General features: G+C 29.8%; 1 non-coding gene across 1 annotated transcript; it reads left to right on the top strand.

Moving 5' to 3' along the window:
• The first annotated feature begins 4486 nt into the window (after positions 1-4486).
• Positions 4487-4560, top strand: TRNAR-UCG (transfer RNA arginine (anticodon UCG)). The gene has a single exon. It is a non-coding gene; the product is annotated as a tRNA-Arg (tRNA).
• The last annotated feature ends 8816 nt before the right edge of the window (positions 4561-13376 follow it).

Genomic DNA, 13376 nt, shown 5'->3' with positions numbered 1-13376 from the left:
GATTTCTCTATCTATTTATTTATTGCCTCAGAATTAGAACTAATTTTTTTTGTAATGCCACTTAGAATTAAAGCTAGAATTTATGTTACATAGGTAATATTTCTTCAAACATGCATATACATATTTTTATAATCCTACATTTCTTCTGATTTAGATATTTGCATGTTTTTATAATCTTACATTTCTTTTAATTTAACGAGGATATTTATGTGAGTTTGTTTTGGGTTAAGTTTTCTATTATTAGTTCCTAGATTGAAATGTCAAATGGTAAATATATAACTAGGTATGTTTGAATGTTAGTTATTTCTGTTACAGAAGTATACCAAAAGACAAATAGAGAAAAGTATGAGAGGGTACTCCCCCATATTTTTTTACATAAAACTGTAAAATCAAGAAGTTTAAAAATGTTAAATATACCCCTATTGGCTTATATCAACCACATTTATTAATGTGGTTGTGTTAATCACATATAAACTATTTACCCTCTTCTTGATTTCAACCTCAACTATACTTTCTTAGAAATTATAAGAGTCTACATATATTTTGGACAACGGGGAAAGAAACTGTGCTAAGAAAGCATCCTCTTAGTTATCATCTACATATCATAGAAAATTATGGGGCGGCAACAATAGTGGGCATGACACTCAACACATAGAGGCAACTCTATGTGATGTTCAACAATGGATGCACCTTAAGCTCTGTTGGAAGCATAACAAGGGCAATGGTAGCGACCAAGATTAGAGGATCCACATTTTTCACTTAAAATATATATATGTCTATTACATCGCTACATCATATCATTTCATTATGCAATAGAGTAGATCTCATGCCAATTGAGTTGGGCCAGGTTATACAATCAAAGAAAACACTTTCAGAGTCAAGCAAACACTTGCTATTACAAAAAGAGTTATTTGATGTCATTCTACATTAAGATTTGCTATGTTGTTGTGTAATATTTTGGATTTATGTATTTAACATAAAAATGTACTTTTAGTTTATATTATATATTTTAAATTTTGGCTTCAAATATTTTGTTTGATTATTGCTTAGTTTTGTTTGTTTTTTTGGTTGGCTAAACTAAGGATATTTGAATTGGTGACCAATAGTAAGGGGTACTTTAATTCATTGTCAATCCAAAGTTCTATGGGCTCTTAAGATTGAAGGACATACGGGTTGGCTTTGATCCACTTATGTATACAAGGCTTATAAAATCATGTAATATAATCTCTCTGGGTGCAACCACACATTCGAACGCTACCTCAAGCTACTCCATGGCTTCACGATAGACCTTCACAAAAATTAAACCATTCCAACTATTAAAAACTCTTTGCTTTCCACCATTAAATTTAATCTCTTTGGACACTTTTGTTTTAATCATTATATTTAAAATTAACAATTTTTTTTTGAATATTTTCATTATTAATATGAAGATTTTAAATTATTATAATGATACACTTGTAATATTATAAGTTTTGAATAATTTAATTTTGAAATATATTAAATGTTATAACAATTAAAAAAATTTTAAAACATTTTTTTAATGTTTATTAAATTTGAACATTTTTGCTTTACTCAGTATGAAAAAGATGTTGTCAAATAAGTTCTTTCTCTCTTTTTTAATCTACTTTAATCTTATAGAATATATTTTATAACTACATTCATGATTTTAAATATTATATTTTAATATATAATATAATTAAAAATATATAAAATGTACCTATAATAAATAATATAAAACAAAATTGTGAATAAATAAATTTTCATATATATATATGACAATAATACATAACTATATTCATATATTGGTATATGTGATTCTAGATTATAGCATGTATTACAATATATCGTTGACATGGAGAAATATATAAATATTAGATATATGTTTTTAATTTTAATATATTATATTTATTAATAGATATAGACATATATAATAATATTATGATATATTGGTTTTAAAATTTTAGAGTTTATATATAGTTTACATTTTGTTTTTCTTTTTTAAATCATGTTACAATTAGGGGATTAGAACATTGGATATCTCAGTTTTCATAAACTTTTACATTACATTAGGGGATTAGAACATTGGATATCTCAGTTTTCATAAACTTTTACATTACATTAGGGGATTAGAACATTGGATATCTCAGTTTTCATAAACTTTTACATTACTTTGATCACTATTAATTGAACTATTTCAAAAACATATAATATAATATATTTGAATAGAAAAGAGAAATATAGATTTTTTATTATTAAATATATTTGTTTTTAATATAAATATTTAATATATTAAGATATTTTTGTTTTTAATAAATAATATTCATATAAATATTTGGTGATGGTGATGGTGATGAATGTATTCTAATACCAATGCTATTAGACTTAAAGAAAAGAAAAATAATCTAATTGTGATATGATGATGACGATGAATGTATTCTAAGGCCAATGCCTATACTTAAAGAAAAGAAAAATAATCTAATTATGATTCTTCAAAATCTTTACTTTTTATACATAGGAATAGTCTCACTTATAGGTGGAATAACCTTTTTCATCAGAATTGGACAAGACAATTTTAAGCAAAAATGTGATTTTTTTTATTGTTTAAAATATATTTTTCAATGCATAAATGGATGGGATCACATGACTTCTATAGATTAAACATAAAAAATGTGGTGAAAAAACCATTTCGTCTATAAGTTAGACTATGCCTTTATACATACTCATTTCATGTTTCTTAGCGTGTGTGTATATATATATATATATATATATAATTTACTTGGTCAAATTTTTTACTGCTAATATTCATACCATAGGTGTTAGATTTCTTAATTTATTAATATTAAATCCCAATAATTAACTATACATTATTAAATATTAACTTAAAAAATATTATCTCATAAATAATTATAAAATATTATATAATTATTATTTTCTTGGTAATAATATATTAAATATGTTCTAAACTAACACTCATATATTAATTAAATTTTATTAATTCATTTTAATAAATATTAAATGTTATTAATTCTTTTTTACTCCCTCTAAGGTATATATTTTGTATTTTCGAACACATCTCAATTATTTAAACTACTAAATAGATGAATCCCTAGTAGGTTTTTTACGTCTTGAGGATGAACCTCATTAGTTGATTCAAAACGTTGAAGAAAATTTGATAATGTGATTAATCTAGAAGAACAATCTCAAAACAAGATGAATCACGAAAATTTGAAATCAGAAAATAAAATAATACTTACATTAACAAATTAAAAAATAGTAATAAAAGGAAAAAATAATTTTGGTCATAAATAAATACTTTAATTTCCATCCTAGTTTTTCCTCAACTTTAATTGAATGTAAACAAAATTAATTTACTTTTTAGTATCTATTTAATATGATATTATTGATGTTAAATAATGTATAATTCATTCTATACATACACATGGAAAATTCTATTTGTGCTGGCCATAAAAAATATTTAAATGTCCATATTAATAACATAATTTTATATTAATTAAAAATAAAATAATTAAAATTAAATTTTTTCTAATATTTTCACTTTCATTGTGAGGGAGAGGGAGATGTGTAATTTATTCATTCTTTCTTAAAATATAATTGATATATAACATTTAAAAATAATTAATAACAATAAAAAAACTTAATATTTCAATATACATGTTGAGTAAAAGATTTTAACATAAAATATAAATACAAATAAAAGATTTTAACATAAAATATAAATACAAAGAGAAAAAACCAAGAACTCTTATTCATTAATAAGTGCTTTTTAATTTAAAGTATAAAGAAAATTTGTAATTCCTCATATGTTTAATATGGAATACACACATAACATTTTGAATATATATATATATATATATATATATATATATATGGATGGCATTTTAATATAAAATATTTCAATCAAGTATATATTATATAAAACAAATGAAAATAAGATTTTTTTTATACTTCAAACATTTTATTAATGTCGCTCAAAATCAACATATATCCATTTTAACTCTAAATTTACCAAAAACCAAGTTGAATCAAATCTCTTTAAATACAATCACCCATAAAAAAAATTTTGCATCTCCAAAAAATCAATTATTCTTAATACTCAGTAAATCTAAAATTAAAATAAATCTATACTCATAAATTATATAACTTATGTTGAGGCAAAATATTACTTCAAAAATCATATAATCTATTAACATAATATATAGCATTATGTTATCAATAATTATAAATATTAAATAATCATTCAAAACGCACAACATTATCCAGGTTAATACTTTAAAATCCATAATATTTGGCATATCTTTAAAATCCATTCTTTGTAAAGAACAAGTGAAGTCAACATCCGGTTAGATAACTCGCGTGTGTTGATGGAGATTGGATTGAAAATAGAGAGTCATACAATTACGTGCCGACGCAAGATGAACATATATAGAGTAGTAGTATGCGTTGTAAATAAGCTTTTAGCAGCTAGGACCGCATAGCGCAGTGGATTAGCGCGTTTGACTTCGGATCAAAAGGTCGTGGGTTCGACTCCCACTGTGGTCGTCACTATCTGCTAGGCCATTTCGTTTCTGCTGGCGTAGATTACGATCGTTATACGTCCTTTTACCGTTTACCCGCTTTCATTTCTTTCTTTAACGATTTAATTTTTTATTCGCAGATCAGGAAATTCCAGCCTATTATTTAACGCTTCAACTATTACAACGAACTCTCCTAAATAAGTCACTTCAACTATTATAATGAACTCTAAGTCCTTGGTAGATTGTTACAACCACATCAAATTTTTTTAATTCAAAAGTTTAGAATCATTTACAATGAGTTTTTAATTGCATATCAATATTTCTATATAACTAAACTTTCCAAAATATATGTATTTAAGAGTCGAAATCATATCCGTGAATTGTGTTTTTTATAAAACAAATGCAGTTGCAAAGCGACAAGTCTCTGTTTTTGGCGAATGTTGCCATTGAAGTAAGTCTTTGTTTTCGGGGAATGTTGTTATTGACAAAATAAAAGCAGTTGCAAAGCAACAAGTCTCTATTTTTGGCGAATGTTACCACTGAAGTAATAGTTTTTTTTTTTTTGGGAATGTTGCCATTGACAAAATAGTATTTGGATTTTGGAATGTGTAGTTCATCAACTGTTGCCATTGATTGAATGATATTTGTAATTTGTTTAAGTTCATACATATAATATCAAGTTACAAGTGATTGAGTAGTATTTGGAATGTGTCTATTTCGCAGATTATTGCCATTGACTAAATGTTATTTGAAATGTCTAGTTCATACAGATGATCCCAAGATACAAGATGAAAACAAGTAAAACTAGATGCATATCAATTCTAGCCATTAGGCAGCTATGATGTGACTCTAACTTCGAGATGCATTGGCCTAATAGTATAAGCATCTACTTATTCTCCATTTAAGCAAAGACAAGACAAGTATTTGCCAATTCTATCTTACCACAAACTCCTAGTTGGCTCACGTGTGATGCATTCTAAGTAAAGGAGTTTGTTCCTAGTTTTAGGAAGTTGTTAGATCTAGTTAGGTTGAGAGACATTCTCTAACTAACTAACTTCCTATATTGGTGTGTGGTTGAGAGATTTGTTCAACCACATTGACTATGTGATCAAGATAGTTTCTCTATGTTGAAAAAGCGTTCATGTATTCATATTGTAACATTATTTGGTTAATAATACAAGTGTACTTATGGAATATTAATTTGGTATCAAAGTTGGTCTGGGCCTACTCCCTCACAGGAGGGCCCAAGATCAAGGAGAGTAGAGTAGTGCATTGTTTGTGAGAATTATAGTAAGATTTTGATCCATCATTCGAGTATTGGTTGCATTAACTACTCATGTTTACAGGAGAAGCATTAGATTTATAAAGAAGATATACGAGGAAGTGAGTCGTAATTTGTGACAGGGTTCCACCCAACCATCATTTTAGAGAAAGTGATCAACGCAAAAGTACACCTGATTAAAATGGGCACTATGTGGAGAAGTAACTATTGTATGAAAATACAAAAGTTGTCAATTTAAAAAATACTTGCCCCCTTGAAGGAGTCATGTGTCACTAAGATGAGGAGCCCCCTACTTATTTGAGAGGAATAACATATAAGTTGGGGCAGGACTAAGGTGGGACTTGCACTTGAGATTGAGTCTTCGATGGAACCAGGCACAACATAGGTGAGAGACGTCCCGATTAGAGCCATATCGTATTATCCATGAGGTTTGATGCATCCATCAATATATACTTGAGGGGGCATGGGGATGAATCCCAGAGTGTAGAAGAACCTGCGATAGTTCATTACATAGTAGTTTATAGATCCATCATGTTGTGATGTTGCATAACAGTGTCGAATTATGGAGATGATATTTACTGTATGCAAATATGAGAGACATGGATTTGCATAAATTTGGAGTTTTAATAATGCTAAGAGGTTGTGTTGATCTTGTAGAGAGCATGGTGCTTGTGTGGTTGCAGGTCCACATGAATGAAGGCAATTGGAAGTCTGCAAGTATAAAGTTGGCCATAAGCAAATTGTTGGGTATTTAATAGACAAATAAGAAGGTAGAAATTAGTGTTATAGACACAATGAGGTGCGCTTTTTGGGTGTTTGACAAGGATATAAAGGAGACCCTTTGCTTGAATTGCATGTGAACCTATAGTGGAGGCAGTAATAGTGGGGGCATATACAAGTTCTAACAAACTGACACCGAAGACATTGGTGGCAAGATCACATTGACTGTTGAGGAACCGAAGGGTGTGAATGTACTATTTCTCAAGGTTTGGAGGTTGAGAGCCGAATTGGTTGGCATTGTGATCTTCAATTGGTTTTAGATCATGCAATCCTAATGATGTGTGAAATTTGTGTAATTTTTTGGTTTTCTATTAGTTTGTTTGAAAGCATGGTTAACTTATACATCATTTATTGTGTATGCTTTGTTGCTTGGTGTATACCTATGATGGCGAAGGTGGAAATGTCTTGGATCTAATGTATTTGAATCATTAAAATAAACATATTTAGATTCACGACCTCAATATGATAGTGAAGTTGTTTTGTTATAATTTAGGACTCTAACAAATGACAAGAAAGCATGGAGATCCAAGATTGAACCAAGAAGCATGGAGTACAACATATTCCTGGTCAATATGAGGTATCAGTGGTACATTTTTTTTTCTAGTTGGTACATTATGATAGTTATTTAGATGAAGGGAGGATCATGGACACTTTTTGGCATGGAAGTGAGTTCCATTGTTTTGCCTTAAGAAAACCAATATTGGTTGTAGGCTAGATTTTTGGAGAGAAATAATAAGTTTGCAATAGGGAGGTCCTCGCTACAACAAAAACTTATTTGGAGCTTAGTTCAAGGAATGCGGGGAATAGTTCCTGTAGGAATGTTATGGTAGCAAATAATATTGGTTGGAGCAACAAAAACAAATATTGGGTGGTGGACAATGAAGGTAAAATTTATGTGAGTGCGAATTATTGTGGGAGTATTATGGAATAAACTCAATACCACAATGTAATATAAGTCACACATTTAGTTTGTAAGCAAGTCTATATTGTCATGTTTGACTTGATGTAGTGGTCCTTCAAAATGTATGTACCTCATATCTCCATGAGTGATGTTTGCAACTGAGTGTACCTGAGTCAGATGTGATGTAAGCTTGATGAGGCATGTGTAACCCTCATATAATTCATGATAATCAGAATACCACTTTCTAAGTGTAGGTTTGTAGTAAGATGAAACTACTTGGCGTGATTGTTTGTGGTCATCTTGATGTGTTGTTCATGGTAAGAAGAAACCATGTGAGGATGTAGTTGCTTCGGAGTGTGATGCAAGAGCAACAAGAACATGGTTGAGGGTAAGTTGACAAAACCCAACGTATGGTTGAGGGCGAGTCAAGAAAAACTAGGATGATAATGATGGTGATGTAGGAGGAGTTAAAGGTACATGTAAATGTATGAAGATACGACGGTTGAATGAACCATGTACATGAAGGACATCCTAGTAGGCTGACGGTTGCAACGGTTAGATACCCATGCATTCCGATGGATGGTTACTCCTTCATATAGACATCAACATTTTGATAATGTTTGAAAATGCCATATTGGACCATAGCTATATTTTGCTGAGATTGAGATTAAGACATGTAGTCATTAAGGGGAAGTGCTAGAATTGTAGCTCCTACTTATCTTAAGTGTGATGCTTTCTATGTAAAGGAGTATGTTCCCAGTCTTTAGGAGGTTTTTAGATCTGATTAAGTTGAGATATATTTTCCAACTAACTAAGATATTAGTGTGTGGTTGAAAAATTTACTCCACCAAATTAATTTTGTGATCACAATAATTTCTCTATGTTAAAAAAACATTCATATATATTTATATTATAATATTACTTGATTAATACAAATATGTTTATAAAATATTAATTATTTAACCTAAAGATTTGAATCCCCACAAAACTCTCACCAATAACCACAAAACTCTCATCAATAATAGCTTTTTCCGCATAGCTTTTTCCGCACTTGCATGAATTCCTCACTTTAAAATGGAATGGACTCTAATTAAGAAAATTTAAAAACCATATTTTCTAAAATTTATTATCATAAATCCAAAATCAAAATTGAAAACAAGATTCAATGTAAAACGAATTCTAATTATGTTTTATTGAGAAATGTAAAATTAAGGGAACAAAAGATGCGAGTAGATATGAAACACCAATAAATTATAATGAAGAAAATTTCAAAACCATGTTTACTAAATTTATTATCATAAATCTGAAGTCAAAATCGAAAAGGAAAGTCAATGTAAAATAGATTCTAATTATGTTTTATCGAGAAATGATAAAAATTAAGGCAACAAAAGATGTGAGTACATATGAAATACCACAAAATTATAATTCATTATCATAGTACAACATTAATTAAAGTGGGGATCTTAGCTAATAACAAAAGGGTTTGTAAAAGGAAATTAAAATGGAGTAGAAAATACTTCAAAAACACATTGCAAAAGAAAATTGTTATATATTAAAAATAATATAAAACAATTTGTAATGCGTTGCATTTTAATGTAATGAATTGTATTGATATTTGAATTTAATTTAAAATTTAATTTAGTAACTAAGTAAAAAAATAGGTATTTAATTGGTTTGATTATTTTTAAATAATTTTAATTTAATTATGGTGTAGCTTGTTTGTTTTATATTTTAAAGAGTGTTTTTGGCATATTTTGGAATTACAAGTTTGAGTTGTAAATTTCCTGTTATTCAAGTACTCTAAGTGTTTTCAAGATGCTTAGAGTACTTGGATAGGAAATTTACAACTCAAGATTGTACCGCATTGTTGTCCCGGGTGGTTGGGACGGTGCAATATTGCCCTCCTCACCCAGGTTCGAAACACGCCTATACATGTCGGGTTGCTGTACGCAACATTTGTAAGGAATATGTTGGGTTGCTGTCGGTTGACGCAACGTTTGTTCGAATATTGTAATCATGATGTAATATAATGCTTCTACCATGGGGATTTCCCCTTTTTGGAAAAAAAAGTTTTTTCAAGATGCTCAATCCATATATATACCTAAAAAACTTATTTTAAACAACAAAAATTAAGATTTGGCAATTATTATTATTATTATTATTTTAACTGGATTCTTGGTATGTTTTGCAATTGTTTTATAACAATTGATATAACAATTTATAGTTCCAACAACAATTTTTTGTGTGCGATGCAAGGAGGAGAAGCATGAGGCTAGAGAAAAGTGGGCATGTGGGGAGCAAAGGAGTTGGCAAGGAATTTTTTGAAATTTTTTTCTCAACCTAAAACTAAAAGACAAGTGCAATTGGTCACTTGGCATATTAAGTTGGTTTAACAAAAAAGCTTCATCGCACTCCACCACAACATTGTAGCAGCTAAAATATTTGCACTTGACATGCATGCAGCCTCAGAGGCAACAAAAGAAACAATACCATAAACTAGTACAACCATATAAATGAAGTGGCATCAATCTATGATAAACATCAAAATACATACTCTTGATACATCTCACATTGTCAAAATTTAACAGAACATAAAAATTAACTAAATTATAATATTTTAAATAATTTTTATAATTAATTATAAAAAAATTAATATATGAGTTAAACATATATATTTAAAAAAATATGTAAGGTTCAACCCACTTTACCATGGATATTTTCAACTTATAAATAACTTTTGTTACATTAGCATGTGTCAATAACACATGTCCAATATGACACATGTTGATATAACATTTTAGTTAATTGATTTATTTGAGATAAATTAATTAAAATGGAATAACTAACTTGGAGATAAAATTTAACCCTTCATATGTGACAATACTAAAAATATTACAACATATTCCATGGAAGCTAAATATGTACCATCCACATAAAAATTATAGATAATTCAATTAAAATTGCGGAAGATCTATTATAAAATAGCCAATTAGCTTAATTAAGGCTATTATTTCCATTGAATTTAATTGTTTTGTAGTGGTGACATAAATAGTGGAGCAGTGTTTTTGCAACCCGAGGTAGGACACGAGAGATAACCTACTTTATCTTTGCCAAACCAATTAATCATCACAAACTACAATGACTACACATAGATTGTATGTTGGGTCGATAATAAGTATTACTAGCAATTGTCCCTAAAGGTGCAAAGATACACCAAACGAATATAAGATTTGTGAAGATCATCTGGCCATGAACATAACTCACTATTGAATGCATGCATATAAGGTGTACTCTCCAATTTCTAAAGTCAAACTCACTATTGAATGCATGCATATAAGCTCTACTCTCCAATTTCTAAAGTCAATAATAAAAGGAAAATGGAATATTACCTCACAATTAGTCCTTTCGAATTTTTGATGTTTGGCTTTTTTAAAGAATTAAAAGTTACTTTTTCATGTATGTTTTTATTATTTGATGCACATTGGTATCCTCTCAACAACAATTTATGAAATCAATAATGGAAGGAAATTGAAATCTTATATAACACGTTCTAGAAACACTCACTTCATTTATCTACAACCATATGATTCTCTTTATTAGTGTTTGACATTACATTATTTGACATAAGATCTAATTTACCTTCTCTGAGGTGTAAATTACTTGAAACCTTAAAAATAACCTTGTACTGCTAACTAATCTTAGACATGGTCCTAGATGAAAATAGTTTCTTTATATGAACCCATCATTTTAGTTTGATTAACAATTTGATCATTTTTCTATTAAACCACTAGCTCATGACTACTGACTATCCCTGTTATCCTTTAATTGCATTACCTTATTCTTAAAGTAAGTTGCTCATAAATCCATACTACATGTGCTCACTCTTTCAATTTGGGAAAAACAAACTCTCTCTTGATTTTACAAGAAAACCTCTCTGATATTTAATTTATACACACCGCATCCCAACTGTAATGATGTCATTATTAGTGATATATATGGGATATCTTGGGTCATGCCTTCAATCATTATGAGTTTAAGTTGCAAATCAAGATTTGGAAAACACACTAGACAATAAAATATTTTACCATGGAATTATACATTTAGTAAGCCTCAAATTTATACACAAGCTAATGTATCTCATTGCATAGAATGCCTTATTATGGTTGGAAATAGATGCATATAAAAAAATCACGCTTAAAGGCATGTTATAGAATTTCTATAGTCAATTATGGAGAAGCTATTCAGTCGTCAAATTTGCAATCCATTCTCACTAAAACTTTAACAACAAATTGGGGAATAAGGGTGTGTTTTATTCTTTATGCCATGGAAGACATCTAGTATCTTAGCTGGAAGACTTTGGAGGAATTTAGGAAAGCTTAGAGAGGTCTTCAAATGATATAATTGTTGGTTTTGATGATCCATTAGGATTCACAAGCTTAAGCATTTTGACAACCTCACTCATTTAAAAATATCATTGAGGGAGCACACTCGTGAAAAGTAGAGCTACTTTTAATGCTACAACCATGTCTCTCTTTCATCTTAGAGTCAAGAACATTCCATACCCCATCCTTTGTATTAACCTTCCCTCAAACCCATTTTACAACATTGATCATATCACCAAACTCCATCTCAACAATGTTTTGTCCTGTTATCAGCTCCAATAATACTACTCCACAACTATACACATCAATATTCTCATTTACTTTTACGGAGTAGGCATATTCTGTGATCGCAAAAAAAATAGAGTACTATTGTAGAACAAACCATGCACATTCTAAAAAACTGATGTTTTTATCATAAAGTAGTGATATGAAAAGAATGGGTGTTCCAGGTTTGTATCACATTCTTTTGCAGGATCTCTGTATCAATATTAAAATCCCACCAAGAGTATGACCCCAACAACGATGAATGCAACCATCAAAACCCACATTAGAAAAACATGACAATTGCGACTATGCTTGGATTCATTCGAATCCTCAGAAGGATAGGTATTGAACAATCCTTTCCCATAGAGGCCTAGATTCCCCCCCAAGAATGATGTTGGGAAACTTGAAATCAAAGAAGTGGGAACCCTACCTGAAAGGCTATTGAAAGAAATGTTGAGCAACACAAGCTTCAAATTTGCTAGCTAAGAAGGAATATGATCAGTTAGATTATTGGTTAATAAGTCTATGTATGTGACTAATAAGGTTATTGTCTGTAATTGAAATGGACACTAAATTTTTACAGCCATTGAATTCCGAAAGATAACTTGATAACAGATTCTAAGACACATTTATGTTGAGAACATGACAATTGCATATATCTCCAGGGAAATTGTCCATAATTTTTTTTTCTGTGATGGAAATAACCTGTAGACATTCAGAAGTTGACATAACTCCTTTGGAAAATCTCCCATGATTCGATTGATGTGAATTTGTATCTATGCCAAATTCAAGGCCATGTGAATTTCCAGAAAATGGTGCCTGAAAAACCATTGTTTTTTATTCTGATAAGCGTGAGATTTGGAGTAGCCCATAAATTACCTAGCAAGAAATTCCCACTCAGTTCATTGTTTTACAGGTTAATCCTGACAAGGTTGTGGCATTTCCCATAGGTGTTCATAATTGGGCATGAGAAATGATTACCATCGAGGCTCAGGTTCTAAAGCCTACCCCATGGTAGAGATTAGCAGGAATTGAACCATGGATTTCATTGTCTAAGATTTCAAAGGATGTGAAGCTGGCGTTGAAGCCGAGATCATTAGGAAGAGTCCCCTTGAGGGAATTTTCAAACAAGGAGAAGTAGAAATAATTTTCAGTTTGACAACACCTGGTGGCACCTGGCCTATCAATTTATTTCTGTAGAATGAAAGGACTTGCAAATTCAAGAGCTCTAA

This window comes from Pinus tabuliformis, chromosome 6 (genome assembly GCF_031772625.1).
Source record: "Pinus tabuliformis cultivar Carrire ecotype Pingquan chromosome 6, CPIR1, whole genome shotgun sequence".
Classification (NCBI taxonomy): domain Eukaryota; kingdom Viridiplantae; phylum Streptophyta; class Pinopsida; order Pinales; family Pinaceae; genus Pinus; species Pinus tabuliformis.
The sequence above is the reverse complement of the archived record's forward strand: the minus strand, read 5'-3'. Positions and strand labels throughout refer to the sequence as shown.